Source organism: Heptranchias perlo, chromosome 11 (genome assembly GCF_035084215.1).
Source record: "Heptranchias perlo isolate sHepPer1 chromosome 11, sHepPer1.hap1, whole genome shotgun sequence".
Lineage (NCBI taxonomy): Eukaryota > Metazoa > Chordata > Chondrichthyes > Hexanchiformes > Hexanchidae > Heptranchias > Heptranchias perlo.
In genome coordinates this window covers 17761626-17777390 of record NC_090335.1, presented here as the reverse complement: position 1 = coordinate 17777390, position 15765 = coordinate 17761626, and positions in this window count along the sequence as shown.

Genomic DNA, 15765 nt, shown 5'->3' with positions numbered 1-15765 from the left:
CTTTCTATACCTTGGGCCAATTTTCAGTCGAAAAAAATTCTGACTGCCCAAACCCATTTCCCATAGGATCCTCACAAATCAGTTGAAAGAGGAGACTTTTATCCCATCAGGTCCCAGAGATGAAGCACCCAGTTTGATGACCCACTATGCAACCCTTAGTTACCCTGTCTAAGGGCTTATTGAAAAAAACATTCCACCGTAAGTCCCACTCCTGAAACAGAAAGTAATGTGGAGAAGTTTGCACCATGTGTTTCCATCTCGGATTTGAACTCCAGCTTGGGCTACCATTTGAACTTACTTCATCCAAACTAGAGGTCATAAATATAAGATAGTGACCAATAAATCCAATAGGGGAATTCAGGAGAAACTTCTTTACCCAAAGAGCGGTTAGAATGTGGAACTCGCTACAAGGCGTGGTTGAGGTGAATAACATAGATGCCTTTAAGGGGATGCTGGATAAACACATGAAGGAGAAAGGAATAGAAGGAAATGCTGATAGGTTTAGATGAAGAGGGGTGGGAGGGGGCTCATGTGGAGCATAAATGCCGGCATGGACCAATTGGACCGAATGGCCTGTTTCTGTGCTGTACATTCAATGTAATTCGCTCCTCTGATTGACACTTATAAGTTTTTGTTCAGGTTATTGGATGCTAGTGGAATGGTACATCCCTGGGCCAGGGAGGAGTGCACAAAGATGAGCAAGACTGACAGAGAGAGAGAAAAAAATACTGCACGTGCTGGAATTCTTTAACAAAAACAGAAAATGCTGGAAACACTCAGCCAGCATTGTGAAAAGAAATGACAGGTTAACATTGTAGTATTGTTCTTCATCAGAACCAGGGTTCATTTTGTTTTTGGTTAAGACTTGACAGAACAGAGACACTGGTTCAAGTCCCACTCCAGAGATTTGAGCACAAAATCCAGGCTGACACTCCAGTGCAGTACTGAGGGAGTGCTGCACTGTCAGAGGTGCCATCTTTCAGATGAGATGTTAAACCAAGGCTCCGTCTGCCCTCTCCGGTGGACTTAAAAGATCACATGGCACTATTTCAAAGACAAGCAGGGGAGTTCTCCCCAGTGTCGCGGCTAATACTTATTCCTCAACCAACATCACTAAAAGCAGATGATCTGGTCATTATCACACTGCTGTTTGTGGGAGCTTGCTGTGCACAAATTGGCTGCCGCGTTTCCTACATTACAACACTGAATACATTTCAAAAGTACTTCATTGGCTGTAAAGCGCTTTGGGACGTCCTGAGGTCATGAAAGGCGTGATATAAATGCAAGTTCTTTCTTACGTTTTCTTCCGTAAAGGCAGTATTGCACTTAAAGAGCACTGTCAACAGTAGACAAGCAGTACTTCTACCATCAGTGGCATTCTATACCATAAAGCACCTCAATCTTGAGAGACCAAATAATGATAATCTTTCCATAGATGTCGTGAGCTCCGATCAGGTCTCCACTTAAAACTAAACCCAGACAACTGGATTCCCTCTCTTTTGGCTTTTGATGCTTTCTGCGGAGCAGAGGCAGCAGCTGAGGCAACAGCAGAGATTAGGACTTGGACGCTTGGGTCCTTACTTTCAATGTTGCTCCCCAGGATCCCTCATGAGAACACACAACTGCCCATATTCTGGTTAGCCAGTCACAAAATGGTATATCACAAAACGTCTGAAGATATCATCACAACAACTTGGGACCACTTGGAACTTGTTGATCACCCATGAGGGATCGGAGGGAGTTTTATGACAGAAGACTCCTGAATTGGCTACAGGTGGGGTTTTTTCTCTCTTTCCCAGGGGGAGAAGGGAGGGTTGGTTTATGAGCATTGAATTGGTCCAAGGATGGAGACAAGCCCATGTGAGTCCACGGCTTTTTCTCATATTTGATTCATAAACATACAGCCCCTGGCTAAAGAAAATATATAACTTGGGGAGGGGACAAGTGTGGGCAAAGTAAAAATAGGTAAAAAATAAATAAAGATAAAGTGGGAATTAATGAAAGAAATGTCAGAATTCACCGGCACAAATGTCAGATAATTATTACATAGTTTGTGGTGTCTGGTATGTTGACCTTATTACAAATTCGCCCCAGATATTTGCCCAGTAAATGGAGTATAAGCATAGAAGTTCTGGTTGGAAATATTAGCATTTATTTTAAATACGTTAAGGTCTCCGCTAATATATCAGAGGACACGTTCAGTGTTCCTCTGCTAATCACCATCAGTCATTTCTAGACTGTAATTTTTATTGTTTGTTGAAAGAGTTAGAAGTTTAGGATCTTACAGCACAGAAGGAGGCCATTCGGCCCATCGTGCCCGTGCCGCTCTGTGAACGAGCTACCCAATTAGTCCCACTCCCCTGCTCTTTCCCCATAGCCCTGTAAATTTTTCCTTTTCAAGTACACATCCAGTTCCCTTTTGAAAGTTACTGTTGAATCTGCTTCCACCACCCTTTCAGGCAGTGAATTCCAGATCATTACAACTTGCTGCATAAAAAAATTCTCATCTCCCCTCTGGTTCTTTTGCCAATTATCTTAAATCTGTGTCCTCTGGTTACCGACCCTCCTGCCAGTGGAAACAATTTTGCCTTATTTACACTATCAAAACCCCTCATAATTTTAAACACCTCTATTAAATCTCCCCTTAACCTCCTGTACTCTAAGGAGAGCAATCCCAGTTTCTCTAGTCTCTCCGCATAACTACATGACTGGTCCCTCATCCTTGGTTTCATTCTTGTAAATCTCCTCTGCGCTTTGTCTAAGGCCTTGACATCCTTCCTAAGGTGTGGTGTCCAGAATTGGGCATAATACTTTAGCTGCGATCTAACCAGTGATTTATAAAGCTTTAGCATAAACTTTCTGTTATTTTAGGATGTAATCACAAGATTCCCATGGACATTATAGAACTGCATGAAATCATTCAGCAGTTCTTTTTTTAAAATCATTTCTGGGATGCGGACATCACTGGCAAGGCAAGCATTTATTGCCCATTCCCAGTTGCCGAGAAGGTGTTGGTGGGCCTTCTTCTTGAACCGCTGCATTGTAGAGTTTTGATACAACTGAATGGCTTGTTAGGCCACTTCACAGGGCAGTTAAGAGTCAACCATGTTGGTGTGGGACTGGAGTCACATATAGGCCAGATTGGGTAAGGACAGCAGGTTTCCTTCCCTAAAGGATATTAGTTAACCAGTTGGGTTTTTACGATAATACGACAGCTTTTACTTTTACTGTTACCAGTTTTTATATTACCAGATTTTTTTTAAAACTGAATATAAATTCTCAGACTGCTGAGGTGGGTTTTGATCACAATCTCTATTGCATGTGAGGAAGTCACAAGGCTATCCCCCTCAAGCAGCAGAGTTAGCAACGGGTGTTTTGACAGTTTGAAAGTTACCTTGTATAGAGATATATTCCCCCCTTTACAGCAGCTCAGCAAGTTCCCCTGATAACTCACAAGTTTATTCACTGAGTAACTGAGCCATTTTAATTTTATTGGAACATTAAGGCCCTGCGATTAGTAATACTAGCGTACAAATGCTTAATCGTTTTGTCTGAAATTCCTCTCCATTATTGTTTATGGGGAGGCATTAACCAGTTCAAAATAAGTGGGTTATCGAGTCCACCATAGTAATGAGAAGAGGAATGTCAGATGAACGTTCCCGGGCGCTTAGGTGCCAGTACCTATGGTGTAACTTCAGGCCCAGGTATTTAATTTGAAAAAATCCCAAGCAGCTCTCTGCAGCATCCTACCAGTAACTGAAAAGAGCTTACAATCCAATCACAAACGCCACAAATTTAAAATTCTCATCCTCGTGTTCAAATCCTTCCATGGCCATATATATTCTCTATTACTGTAACCTCCTCCAGCCTTAAAACCCTCCACGAACTCTGGCCTCTTGTGCATCCCCAACTCCCTTCGACCCACCATTGGCGGCTGTGCCTTCAGCCATCTCGGCCCTGAGCTCTGGAATTCCCTCCCTAAATCTCTCCGCCTCTCTCTCCTCCTTTAAGATGCTTCTTAAAACCTACCTCTTTGATCAAGTTTTTGGTCCCCTGTCCTAATGTCTCCTTCTTTTGACTCGTGAATTTTTGTCTGATTACGTTCCTGTGAAGTGCCTTAAAGGCGCTATATAAATGCAAGTTGTTGTTGTTGTAGAAATTTCCATGGCCTCAGAGATCAGTAAGCACGGCCTCATGCCTGTAGTTGAGTGATGGGGTGTGCGCACAAATAAACCTAGCTCTGATTCTCTCCCACTTAACAGTGAGAACAGTGTCCCCTTAACCGCATCTGCCTGATTGCAATATTGTCAAAGATGCACCCATCAATAATGGTGCATAATAACTGTGGCAAGGGATGATACTTAGATGTTGCTAAGCAACAGCACTTGCAGCCAATGGCTCTGAAGCTCTATATGTTAATGCTTGTGTCGAAATAAAGCCATTAATGGTTTCAGGCTGGGGTCTGCTAACGGCCGCAACAACTCCAAACTAATCGAAAGCAATGCCACGATTTCTAAATGCGTCCATAATACTCTTACTGATCATATCTGTTACCTTACGGCTTCTATAACTTGGTAAAATCCCGAAGGGCCTTATCTGTTAATTAGCAGCATTCTGAAGGAATATCAGAAGCAGGCAGCACAAATGACCAATGGTCTGTATTATTCAGCTATCATGCTTCACAAGATTTACTGCGTTGTGTCAAAACATTCATTGTGCTTGACATGTGGTGACCATCCCAGAATCATTATTATTAAATAATCTGCATTTAATTTAGGAACAAATATTACCTGAGGTGGAATTTAAGCGATCATCCATAATATGGCTACTTACATTCAATTCAGTACTTACAATTGGAAAGAAAATCTCTTTTCACGGTCACATTCAGCTGTTTTAATGCTGTCCCTTTGTTCAGACTCTTGGAGCGACTCCTTCCCCCAAATGAAAAGGACTGACAAAGAGGCAGCGTGTGCTGGTAAGATGTACGGCAGTGCCTGAGAGATCTCGTCAATATCAGCATGACGACTAAAGTGGCTTAATGCAGGGCAAGAGTCAACAGGACGCTTAACGAAACAGGTCAGATGTCTAGATATATATACCACTGGCTACTTCGGGACATCTGAGTAACAGGAAAACTATGTATATATAGGATGAAAAGAAAGAAAGATCTTGCATTGAAATAGCACCTTTCACAACCTCAGGACATCCCAAAGTGCTTTACAGTGTAGTCCCTGTTGTAATGTAGGAAACACAGCAGTCAATTTGCACACAGCAAGATCCCACAAACAGCAATGTGATAATGACCAGGTAATCTCTTTTAGGTGTTGGTTGAGGGATAAATATTGGCCAGGACACTGGGGTGAACTGTGCTGCTCTTCTTCAAATAATGCCACCTGAGAGGACAGACCCAGCCTCGGTTTAATGTCACATTCGAAAGACAGCACCTCCAACAGTGCAGCGCTCCCTCAAAACTGCACCGGAAAGTCAGCCTGGATTATATGCTCACATGGGACTGGAACCCAGAAGCTTCTGACTCAGGGGCGAGAGTGCTACAGCTGAGCCACGGCTGACACCTTGTATAATATAATTATAATATATATGTAATATATAAAATGGAGGTTATCAACCATTTGGCAGACTCTATGGGGCAATTGTAACCCCCAAGATTGGATGGGTTGGGAAGGTGGAGGTTAAAGTAACAGGTTTTTGGAGTGGGACCGCATCCCGGCTCCAACACACCCACTTCTGGGTTTAACCCAGACAGGTTTGTCTACGTCTGGACAGCAGACACCAGGAAGTCCTGCCCCCACTTAAAGCCGACGGGCTGATAATTAAAGGGGCAATGTACCTCATAACGATAGTTGAGCTACTTTATATTTTGTGTATTACAAAAGTAAAATGAATTTAACCTTACCTGTTTGCGTTTCCCATCATTTCCAAATCACGTCAGGTGAAAGCAGGTGGGAAGGGCCGGATCCATGAGGTGAGTGCCTTTATTGCACTGCTTGAGGGCCCGGAGGAGCAGGAGCACTTCATTCAGGCCCAGCAAGCTCACCTGGCCGACAGGACCCCTGCGATCGGCCTGCCCTCTCCCCCCCTCAATGGTGGACCCCCCAATCCCGATGCTGGACCCCTTCCAATGGAGGAACCCCCCCCCCAAAATGGTGGCTCCCCACCTACATCCGACTCTACACCCGACCTCCAGTCTTGTCTTCCGACCTCTCTTCGAGAGACCTCCAATCTCTGCCCGGCATCAGCCCACCAATCTCTGCCCAGCATCAGCCCACCAATCTCTGCCCAGCATCAGCCCACCAATCTCTGCCCGGCATCAGCCCACCAATCTCTGCCCAGCATCAGCCCACCAATCTCTGCCCGGCATCAGCCCACCAATCTCTGCCCGGCATCAGCCCACCAATCTCTGCCCGGCATCAGCACCCCCCACCCCACCCCATGTCCTCCATGGCCCACAATCCAATTTTCCCTCTTCTCCAGTCCCCGGCCTTCCCACCCCAGAGTTAGTCAGCCTGTCAATCAGCCCAGAAGTAAAATTTGTTAACCTCGTGACCCACCAACTTACCTTCCGGGTTTCGAACCTGAAAATCTTCCCTGCCACTCCCTTCCGGGATCGAGGTCAAAATCATGCGCTATAAGTGTCAATACGAAGGGAACTCGGGCGGGTTGTATGATGGACGGCCTTTCCGCTACCGCCCGTTTTGTGCCTCCGGCAATATTGAATTTTGCCGCCACTGTTCTTTAGGACAGATACTCAGCTGCATACACAATGCACATTCTTCTGGAACTAAGCAGCTTTTCCTTTAGGCTTTATAATATTAAATAAAAGATATGTTTCACCCCTCAGCTTAGTTCCAGATCAATATGAGTTGCGTATGCAGATTAGGCGCATCTGTCATTCACTTCACTGGAAAGGAAAATCGGCCAAGTGGACAACAGACGACCGATCAGCTCCTGAAGCCCCTTAGGACGTTTTGCTATTTTGTCACTAAGATTGAGACCATCCGTTCAGCTGCCTCTGCCGCTTCCCTCCCTTCCCGTAGCCCACCAAGCCAAACTTCCCCTGCTGTTCCCCCCTGAACTAGCCTCTTTCTCTAGTTTCTCTCTTATCTCCCCTCATGCCCTCTCCGAGCTCATCTTGACTAACAAAACCCACTTCCTGCTCCCTCGACCCTATTCCCACCAAACTGCTGACCACCCAACTTCCCTTCCTGACCCCCATGTTAGCTGGTATTATTAACAGTTCCCTCTCCTCAGGTACTGTCTTCCTCCCCTTCAAATCTGCCATCATCACCCCACTCCTCAAAAAACCCACCCTTGATCCCTCTGTCCTTGCAAACTACTGTCTCGTCTCCAACCTCCCCTTCTTCTCCAAAATCCCTGAACGTGTTGTCGCCTCCCAAATCCGTGCCCATCTTTCCCGCAATTCCATGTTTGAATCCCTCCAGTCAAGTTTCTGCACCTGCCACAATACCAAAATAGCCCTTATCAAAGTCACAAATGACATCCCATGTGACTGCGACCATGGTAAACTATCCCCCCTCATCCTTCTCGACCTGTCTGCAGCCTTTGACACGGTTGACCACACCATCTTCCTCCAACGCCTCTCCTCCGTCACCTAGCTGGGTGGACTGCACTCGCCTGGTTCCATTCTTATCCATCCAGTCGTAACCAAAGAATCACCGGCAATGGCTTCTCTACCAGCTCCCAGTTACCTCTGGAATCTCCCAGGATCTATCCTTGGCCCCCTCCTATTTCTCATCTACATGCAGCCCGTCAGTGACATCATCCGAAAACACAACATCAGGTTCCACATGTAGGCTGACATGATTTGTCACACTGCTAGTGCGACATCGAGTGCGACTGGATAAGCAAAAATTTCCTCCAATTAAATATTGGGAAGACCGAAGCCATTGTCTTCTGTCCCCGCCACAAACTCCATTCCCTGGCCACTGATTCCATCCCTCTCCCTGAACACTGTCTGAGGCTGAACCAGACCGTTCACAACTTTGCCATCCTATTTGACCCTGAGTTGAACTTCCGACCACATGCCCGCACCATCACCAAGACTGACTACTTCCACCTCCGTAACATCGCCCATCTCCACCCCATCTCAGCTCATCTGCTGCTGAAACTCTTATCCATGCCTTTGCTACCTCTAGACTTGACTATTCCGATGCTCTCCTGGCTGGCCTCTCAACTTCCACCCTCCATAAACTTAGAATCATAGAAGTTTACAACATGGAAACAGGCCCTTCGGCCCAACATGTCCATGTCGCCCAGTTTATACCACTAAGCTAGTCCCAATTGCCTGCACTTGGCCCATATCCCTCTATACTCATCTTACCCATGTAACTGTCCAAATGCTTTTTAAAAGACAAAATTGTACCCGCCTCTACTACTGCCTCTGGCAGCTCGTTCCAGACACTCACCACCCTTTGAGTGAAAAAATTGCCCCTCTGGACCCTTTTGTATCTCTCCCCTCTCACCTTAAATCTATGCCCCCTCGTTATAGACTCCCCTACCTTTGGGAAAAGATTTTGACTATCTACCTTATCTATGCCTCTCATTATTTTATAGACTTCTATAAGATCACCCCGAAACCTCCTACTCTCCAGGGAAAAAAGTCCCAGTCTATCTAACCTCTCCCTATAAGTCAAACCATCAAGTTCCGGTAGCATCCTAGTAAATCTTTTCTGCACTCTTTCTAGTTTAATAATATCCTTTCTATAGTAGGGTGACCAGAACTGTACACAATATTCCAAGTGTGGCCTTACTAATGTCTTGTACAACTTCAACAAGACATCCCAACTCCTGTATTCAATGTTCTGACCAATGAAACCAAGCATGCTGAATGCCTTCTTCACCACCCTATCCACCTGTGACTCCACTTTCAAGGAGCTATGAACCTGTACTCCTAGATCTCTTTGTTCTATAACTCTCTCCAACGCCCTACCATTAACGGAGTAGGTCCTGGTCTGATTCGATCAACCAAAATGCATCACCTCACATTTATCTAAATTAAACTCCATCTGCCATTCATCGGCCCACTGGCCCAATTTATCAAGATCCCGTTGCAATCCTAGATAACCTTCTTCACTGTCCGCAATGCCACCAATTTTGGTGTCATCTGCAAACTTACTAACCATGCCTCCTAAATTCTCATCCAAATCATTAATATAAATAACAAATAACAGCGGACCCAGCACCGATCCCTGAGGCACACCGCTGGTCACAGGCCTCCAGTCTGAAAAACAACCCTCTGTCGTCAAGCCAATTTTGTATCCAATTGGCTACCTCACCTTGGATCCCGTGAGATTTAACCTTATGTAACAACCTACCATGCGGTACCTTGTCAAAGGCTTTGCTAAAGTCCATGTTGACCACGTCTACTGCACAGCCCTCATCTATCTTCTTGGTTACCCCTTCAAAAAACTCAATCAAATTCGTGAGAAATGATTTTCCTCTCACAAAACCATGCTGACTGTTCCTAATCAGTCCCTGCCTCTCCAAATGCCCGTAGATCCTGTCTCTCAGAATACCCTCTAACAACTTACCCACTACAGATGTCAGGCTCACCGGTCTGTAGTTCCCAGGCTTTTCCCTGCCGCCCTTCTTAAACAAAGGCACAACATTTGCTACCCTCCAATCTTCAGGCACCTCACCAGTAGCTGTCGATGATTCAAATATCTCTGCTAGGGGACCCGCAATTTCCTCCCTAACCTCCCATAACGTCCTGGGATACATTTCATCAGGTCCCGGAGATTGATCTACCTTGAGCTCATCCAAAACTCTGCTGCCTGTATCCTAACTCGCACAAAGTCCCGTTCTCCCCTCACCCCTGTGCTCGCTGACCTACACTGGCTCCCAATCCGGGAACTCCTCGATTTTAAAATTCTCATCCTTGTGTTCAAATCCCTCCATGACTTCACCCTATCTCTATAACCTCCTCCAGCCCTACAACCTTCCAAGATCTCTACGCTCCTCCAATTCTGGCCTCTTGTGTATCCCCGGTTTTAATCGCTCCACCATTGCGGCCATGTCTTCAGCTGCCCAGGCCTTAAGCTCTGGAATTCCCTCGCTAAGCCTCTCTGCCTCTCTACCTCTCTCTCCTCCTTTCAGCCGTTCCTTAAAACCTACCTCTTTGACCAAGCTTTTGGTCGCCTGTTCTAATATCTCCTTATGTGTGTTGGTGTCAAATTTTGTTTGTTAACGCTCCTGTGAAGCGCCTTGGGACGTTTCACTAAGTTAACGGCGCTATATAAATGCAAGTTGTTGTTGCTTTTGATTCTAAATTGGAAACTGAAATAAGAGTTGACCTGGTTATAAATGGGAGTTTCTACGGTAGAAATTGTACAACTGGTTTTGAACAATTGGAGTGTAATCCTGGCAATGGGTGGTGGGGGGGGAGTTTGCAATTTGAGTGGAATCTTCTTCTTCCCACCCCATTGGAGCAGCAGTTTGGAGATGTTTACCCGGAAATTCTGCCTGAAGTGCTCCTGAAAAGCCCAGGATCGAAGGATCAATTGGTGTTGCTATAGAAGCTGTACAGTGCTTGAAGAGAAAGGAATAACATTTCTTACCCTGTTATCTTGAACCCAACCCGGGATTTGAGATGGGGTCAGGACCAGAAGAGAGCGGCGGTGGACGTTCTCCTGACAGAGTTTTAATTTCTACCCTTCCGTCTCGTGTTATAGGAAACCTGTCGTCTTTGCCCATCAGGCCTACATGTGACTCCAGTCTCACACCAATGTGGTTGACTCTTAACTGCCCTCCGATGTGGGCCTAGCAAGGCACTCGGTTGTATCGAGCCGCTGTCAGCGATTCAACAAGGCGGCCCACCATCTGAGGGCAACTAGAGACGGACATTAAATGCCGGCCTTGCCAGTGATGCCCGCATCCCAAGAATGAATTAAAAAAAGAATTCTAGGCAGCTTGGGTTCAAACCGGAGTCCGCACTCTTTACAAGATACAAAATGAAAAAAGGAATGAACTCGTATTTATGCAACTTTTATGATCTCAGGACGTCCCAAAGTGCTTTACAGCCAATGAAGTACTTTTTAAGTGTAGTCACTGTTGTAATGTATGATACACAGCCACCACTTTGCGCACAGCAAGCTCCCACACACAGTTGAAATGAATGCAAAAGAAAATTGGGCGGCCGATTCGTTACTGCCCATTTTATGCTACTGCCAAAGACCGATTTCACCCCCATTGTGTTTTATCGGTAAAACCTTTCTGTCCTTAAAAAACAACATATCCTCTGACTTACTGTGAGCAGCACCAGCAGCTGTATAAGAATCTTGTGTCGAGTGCATGATTGTCTCTGTCACACTTCAGGCATCAAACTTGATAATATCAAACGTGCATCACACTGCCACCTAATCGGCTTTAGATTAATAAAACCAAAATATATAAGAACTGAACAGAAAGCAAAATCAATTAAAAAGGAGACAAAGCAGATACATAAACTTCTAGTGAAAAACTAAGGACATATGAAAACAACAAATCAACAGTAAGCAGTCGTCAAAAGCCTTCAACTGCCAGGATTTTTTTTGTGATTAACAACAGTACTGGCCATTCAAAGAACCTGCCTAGACTTGCTGGGCGCTAAATTGGGCCGTGTAGCACCCGTTGTTTTGGCACTACACGGCCTCTCTGACATCCAAGATGGTGTCTTGGATACGCACGCACATTTCCAGCGTGACGTGTGCCGGACGCCATCTTGGTATAGGAGTTAGCGCATGCACAAACACTGAACCCTGGAAGCATGTAAATTAGGGAGAAAATGTGTGCAATCAGTGTGCAACACTGATCTAAAGTGACAGACACCATTTTCGACCTTAACGCTCAACTCAATGGTCATATCCCTGACCATCTAAACGTGTCTTACAGTGCCTGAAGGACCCCCGATCAGTGCTATTTAAAGGGGCTATGCAGGTGTTGCAGGTTAGTTGCTGGATTATTGCTTCTGGCTGCTGGTGGAGTAGGAAGTGTTTTTTGAAGCTCCCTATTCTTACTGAGAATTCCTAGACTACATTTGAGAGTGGTTTGGCAGGTACTGCCTTAGAGTTCGGAAAGTTACAACCGCAGTTGAACAACATTCCTGGCAACCATGGGCAGTCTGCTAGGGCTCCCGCTGGGCATTGAGCATGACTTGGAGCATGCAGAGAGGCCACACCCAGCAGGTCAAGCTACGAGGAGATGGAGGACGAGGAGGCACAGGGCACTGAGCAGGAGGCCCGACCCAATGAGGGCCTTCCGGGATCAATTCTCTTACCTCAACATGACCGAGGAGGATTGCATCCGAAGCCTGAGGTTCACCAAGGAAGCCGTGACCGAGATCTGTTAACTGGTGCGGCCACAACCGCAGCCTCAGAGCAGGGCGAGGACAACATTGCCTGTGGCTGTGAAGGTCACCGTGGTGCTGAATTTCTACGGCTCAGGATCATTTCAGGCCTCTGCTGGCGACATGTGCAACATCTCGCAGTATGCAGTGCACTGCTACATAAGGGAGGTCACAGACGCACTGAACCAATTGAGGAACAGGTTCATCACCTTCCCTCTCGACACAGACAAGCAGAACGAGTGAGCACGGGGGTTCGCTCACATTGCTGGCTTCCCCATGGTGCAGGGTGCCATTGACTGCTCACATAGTGCTCTGCGTGCCCCGCATACCAACTCAGCCGTCTTCATCAACCGAAAGGGTTTCACTCCCTGAACATGCAGCTGGTGTGTGACCCGTGCACAGCAGGCCTATAATGAGAGCCATGCTGTCACACGCAACATCGTGGAGCACATCATAGGCCTCCTCAAACAACGCTTCCGCTGCCTGGACCGGTCTGGAGGAGCCCTGCAGTAATCCTCTGAGCGGGTGGGCAGACTCGTGGTGGTCTGCTGCATGCTGCACAACCTCGGCATCATGGGGGACCAGCCTTTGCCACCAATGATTGGAGAAGACCCTGAGCCAGAGGTGGTGGAGGAGGAGGAGGAGGCTGAGGAGGAAGAGGCTGAGGAGGAGGAGAAGGAAAAGGGGGTAGAGCCGGAAGAGGAAGTGGAGGAAGACCCAAGGGCTCTGCGTGCTCGCCTGATCCGTGCCCACTATCAATAATGTGAACTACATCCCCCAACTCACCAACAGTCCTACATTCCCCACCTTTCCGTTCCCACAAGACAATCAAATCGCCCTCCATCAGATTACACATTGGTTTCCCTCTCAGCTCATTGAATAAATAAAAACCACCACCAAATGCAAATTCAAAGTCTCATTTATCAATGAATAAATGAAATTATGCAAACAGAACAGAACTATTCACCCTTGTGCATTCCCTTAGTGCCTGTTGTCCGTGTGCCTTTACCTATCCTAGTGCTCCTACGAGCTGCTTCCCCAGTGGCTGGAGCATGGGTGGTGGGAGGCTACTGGCCTTCAATGGAGGAGCTTGCAGATGGCCTTGGAGGACAACCTCGAGCAGCTCTGGGCCTAGACGGCCCGGCTTCAGACTGCACCATCTCAGCATGGGCTGCAGCAGTCTGGCCTGGCTGGCCGATAGGCAACAACAAGAGCACTGGCAGAGTGGCAGGGGTGGGAGCAGGAAGGCTGTCATCCTGAGACAGGACATGGCGCCACTGCCACTCTCCTGGGGTGGCACCTCAGCACTCCTGGTGATCAGCTGGAGAACGGATTGCTGGAGTGCTGTAACACCCTGGAAGCCCCGTTCCACAGTGGTCCCCAGAGCCATGATAGCAGCAGTCCGAGCTCCAAATGCAGCAGTCAGACCTTGGATGGCAGATGTTTGTGCTGCAATGGAAGCTGTGACATTAGTCATCAGACGTTGCATCATGGTGGATTCCACAGGTGTGCTGATGGAGGTGACCACCCGTTCCATGTTGGAAGGGATGGGCTCCAAGCTCTGTGCAAAGTCCTGTGCCAAGTTGGAGCTGGACTCCTCCATGCCCCTAAACATTGTGCGCAGGCTTTCTGGCAGCCCTTCCAGTGCCACAAGCATTTGGTGGTGTACGCCCATTAGCCGTCTTCTGCAGCCCATCGAAGTCCTCATCTGACTCCTCTGCAGCAGAACTAGTGAGCGACCCTGCCCTCCGGCAAGCTGGCACCTTTGGTATCCGTTCCCCCCTCTCCAGCTCCTGCGCACTTGTTCTCGGTGTCTCACCACATGCAGATCCCTCCTCTAACCTAACCTCTAAAGGACGCGCAGTGTCAGTCTCTGAGCTGGTGGAAGTAGGTGTCAGATCGAGTGATGGTGTGGCTTCAGTGTCCCCCTCCTCCTCCTCCTCGGACGGACATAAATATGTACGATCTGATAGCCATTACAGAGACATGGCTGCAAGATGACAAAGGCTGGAACCTGAATACTCAAGGGTACTTGACATTTCAGAAGGACAGTAAGTTAGGAAAAGGTGGAGGGGTAGCTCTGTTAATTAAGGATGACATGAGTATAATAGAGAGAAATGACCTTAGTTCTAAAGACCAAGATGTAGAATCAGTTTGGGTGAAGATAAGAAATAGTAAAGGCAAGAAGTCACTTGTGGGAGTAGTTTATAGGCCCCCTAACAGTAACCACACTGTAGGACAGGGTATTCAGGAAGAAATAATGGGGGCTTGTGAGAAAGGAACAGCGATAATCATGGGTGATTTTAATCTACACATAGATTGGAAGAATCTGATTGGCAAAGGTAGCCAGGAAGATGAGTTCATTGAGTGCTTTCGGGACAGTTTCTTAGAGCAGCACATTCTAGAGCCAACCAGAGAGCAGGCTATTCTAGATCTAGTAATGTATAATGAGACAGGATTAATTAATGACCTCATTGTAAAGGAGCCTCTAGGTAGCACTGATCACAATATGATTTAATTTCGTATTCAGTTTGAGGGAGAGCAGAGTAAGTCTAAGACTAGTGTTTTAAACTTAAATAAGGGCAATTATGAGGGTATGGACAAAGCTGGCTAAAGTGAACTGGGAACTTAGGTTAAGGGATAGGTCAGTAGAGATGCAGTGGCAGACATTTAATGAGATATTTCATAACACTCAGCAAAGATACATTCCAGTGAGAAAGAAAGACTCCAGGAGAAGATAAAGATAGTATCAAATTGAAAGAAAAAGCATACAATTCCACGAAGATTAGTGACAGGTCAGAAGATTGGACAGAATATAAAAAACAGCAAAGAATGACTAAAAGAATAATAAGGAGGGAGAAATTAGAGTACAAGAGAAAGCTAGCTAGAAATATAAAAACGGATAGTAAGAGTTTCTACAGGTATTTAAAAAGGAAAAGAGTAAGTAAAGTGAGCGTTGGTCCTCTAGAGAGTGAGTCTGGGGAATTAATAATGGAGAATAACGAAATGGCGGATGAACTGAACAGATATTTTGCATCCGTCTTCACTGTCGAGGACACAAGTAACATGCCAGAAATAATTGTGAATCAAGAGGTGAAAGGAAGGGAGGAACTTAAAACATTTACAATCACCAGGGAAAGGGTTCTGAAAAAAATATTAGAGCTAAAAGCTGACAAGTCCCCAGGTCCTGACGGACTTCATCCTAGGGTCTTAAAAGAAGTGGCAGCAGAGATAGTAGATGCATTGGTATTAATTTTCCAAAATTCCCTCGAATCTGGAAGGGTCCCATCAGATTGGAAAATAGCGAATGTAACTCCTCTATTCAAGAGAGGGAGACAGAAAGCAGGAAACTACAGACAAATTAGCTTAACATCTGTCATAGGGAAAATGCTAGAATCTATTAT